The sequence below is a fragment of the Glycine max genome, assembly GCF_000004515.6.
Source record: "Glycine max cultivar Williams 82 chromosome 12 unlocalized genomic scaffold, Glycine_max_v4.0 Gm12_scaffold_314, whole genome shotgun sequence".
Taxonomy (NCBI): Eukaryota; Viridiplantae; Streptophyta; class Magnoliopsida; order Fabales; family Fabaceae; genus Glycine; species Glycine max.
The window spans coordinates 1-3,346 of record NW_024464683.1 but is presented as its reverse complement, the minus strand read 5'-3'; positions in this window follow the sequence as shown (position 1 = coordinate 3,346).

The window sequence follows — 3,346 nt, the reverse complement described above, 5'->3', positions numbered from 1 at the left end:
AAAAGAACTTTGTTAGTCTAGTAGGAAATCTGTTAACTAGGGGTTTGCTTCATGTGTTTAGACCTGTGACTTGATCCTATATGAAGGTTCATAATAGAGACCAAGACGGGTATTGGGGGAAATTATTATTATAAGGATTTCATGATGAATAGTATTTGAGATTAGTTTTCACCCAAGTCAAATGACGTCATATGATCCATATTGCCTTGCCAGTCTCACCTAGTGAGATAAAGATATTGTTGTTATTGTTGATCTCTTCTATTAGTAACTTGGCTGGTGGATTAAAGGATCTAATGATCTGTTAGTGTAATTGTTATGGTTTAAGGACTAATTTAAACAATTTTAGAGGTCTTGATGGCATTTTGCAAATGGGTCTAAGTTTAAGGGCTTTATGTACAATTTCCCTAAATAACACATTTTGCTTTCTATTTCCTCCTTTTCATTTGCACGTGATGTTTGAAAGGCACTAACATACTAGTATTTTCTAGATTTTTTTTCTTAGAAAAGAAAACAAGACTTATCTTGTTAGTAGTGATGTGTGGAAATTCGCTTCAACAAGTTGTGTGGTCCTCTCCTACCCAAAACACCTTAAAAATGCATATTTATCTTACTGTGCAGAGGCAACCAAGAGTGAATCGAATCTGTGCAATGTCTTTGCAAGTATGTCCTGCTATGAATTTAAAGTCAGGCCAACATATTGAGAGTGCTTGCCACATCCCCGATGCTCGTAGTGATTACAGGTGTTTGACTGATGAAGATTGTGGAGTTGATGCCACAACATGCAGACCAAGATCATGTAGCATTGCTGGTTATTGTGGGTTATGGCTCATCATATGATACCATGTTTACAGGAAAATTTTTAGGAACAGAAAATATAAGTGAAAATTACATTATACAAAAAATAAGATGCTATCCCAGCTTTGTCAACCATTAATTAGCACCCATCTAATGTCACAGGATTCGAGCAAATTGGTAGGGTACACATTTGACAAGTTTTGTTTAGAAGGTATTAGTTTTTATTCCGAGGCATGCTTTGACAAAAGTAAAGATGGGAGAAACACAAGTTCATTGTATTTTGCCATTACACATGCCTTAATTTGATACATTGAAAATTTGTATTTTTTTTCTCATGCAGCTCTTATCCTTTCCATTTTAGACCAACTAAGCAACTAAGTTTATCTTGGTAAAAAAAAAGAATAAATTTGAATTAAACGACAAAATCATATATATATATATATATATATATATATATATATATATATATATATATATATATAAAAGGAGAGATCAAATTACACTGATGTAACATTGACAACTATTACACTGTTTTTTATAACTTGATATAGAATGTGATTGTTAAATTTTATCAAAATTAGACAAGAATAAGAAGATAATTAAATGATTTATAGTTTAGTATTTTTAAAATGTTTATATTATGTTGATTTTAATTTATATAAATGAAGTAACAAATAATTTTGAATTAATATGAAATTTTGTATATGTGATCTATGTGAAAAGAATTTTCAATCAAAAACATTATTCAATTAAAAGTTATAGAATGATGTAATAGTTATCAAAGTTACCAATGTAAACTAATCCCTTATACACATGTATAAAAGAATATTTGATTCTATGGGGTGATGTCATGCGACAATCTCATATTCATTCTCTCCAAATAATCCAATTAAATAATATAAATTTTATTTTATTTGATTAAATTGATTTGATCATTTCATTAAATCTTAAATAAATTGATATAATAAATATATTAATTGATTGATTGGTTCAAAAATATATATTCAATATATTTTTTATTAAATAATATTTATATTATATATTATATATGTGTCAGTGAATGAAAATTTTGTATTGTTATATCTTTCCACTTTTTTTGACACACTTTATTTCCTCTCATTCTCATTTCTTATTTGATTACAAATTTTTTCATTTTATTGTCTCTTGACTTTTTTTTTCCTCTAAGTTTTGATTTTTTTACTTCTATAAAACTAGTTTTTTTTTCCTGTAGAATTATTTCTTCTATATATAGTCGTATGATCATGCAATTGACATGTTTTTCCATTTAAATGACTAAATGAAACTTTTTTTAAAAAGACAGTTAAAAGGATTTACCTAGGACAACACCCCAATAAAAAAATATATTTAAATAGAATAATTAAAATATATTAAAAATTCAAAAAATACTCATAAATGATAAAAGTGAATTTAATACCTGTCAATCACACTAAGCTAGTAAGTTTAAAAAGAAAATGAGTTTAAATTGAATGTCAAGTAATGTGTAATATGTGTACATGCCATATTAAAGAGATCTAGTTTAATTGGTTGAGTAATGTATGTGAGTAGTTAAATTTTTTGATATTTGAATTTGTTTCTTATGGATAAAAAAACATGTGTGTATGACATAATGTATTTTTTTATTAAAGTTGAAAGAGCCCAAAAGTAATTTTATTGTGCAAGTAACAATTTTTTTTCTTTCTTTATTTGATGCATTGGAATTTATAAAAAATGCTTTTTAAATTTTAATTCAAACATAACATTACATTTTTAAAACTTTATTGTAGTCAACAAAATTTTTTAAAAAATGATCAAAAAATGTCTCTGAACATAAAACAAACAGCATATTAACATAGAGTAAGAAATTGGAATTGTTCTAACTTTATAATATAACTTACAAATCTTATTTAATGATTCAAGTTTTATAGATGAAAAAATATGATTAAGACAAGAGATTCACTAAAAGTGATTGATTAATCAAGTTTTTTGACATAAATTAATCATCAATAAATTATTGAATGTCATACAACATAGTGACTACTGATCCTTACTATTGTCATCCAAGGATTTCGTTTTTGTGAGTGTTGCAATACTTTTGTGTGATGATTTTTCAAGTTTGTTGAAAATATTATTAATAAATATTCTAACTATTTAATCTTTTCAACTACAAAAATGTAAATTATGAATTTAAGTGAGTATTTAGTACTCCATAGAGTATAGATGAACATAAAACCCTAAATTCATACAAGTATAAAGTACAATTTAACATATACAAGCAAAAATTGCATAGAGATACACCATGTAAGAAAAACCGTTAGATATTATAATTTTTAAATGAATGGTTGAGATTGAAAGGGTAAATATATAAATAAAATTTTCTCCCACCCAATCCCTCTCTCGCCTCCCTTTCCCATTCAACCCTAGTTTCTCACTCTTTACCGTCACCGAGATCTAGCCAACACTCCTCTTCTAGAGGGGGTGGGGGAAAAAGGGATCGAGTAGGAGATCTCCTTCCCTCACTCCCTCCCCTATCCAACCAACGCTCCCCTTCTTC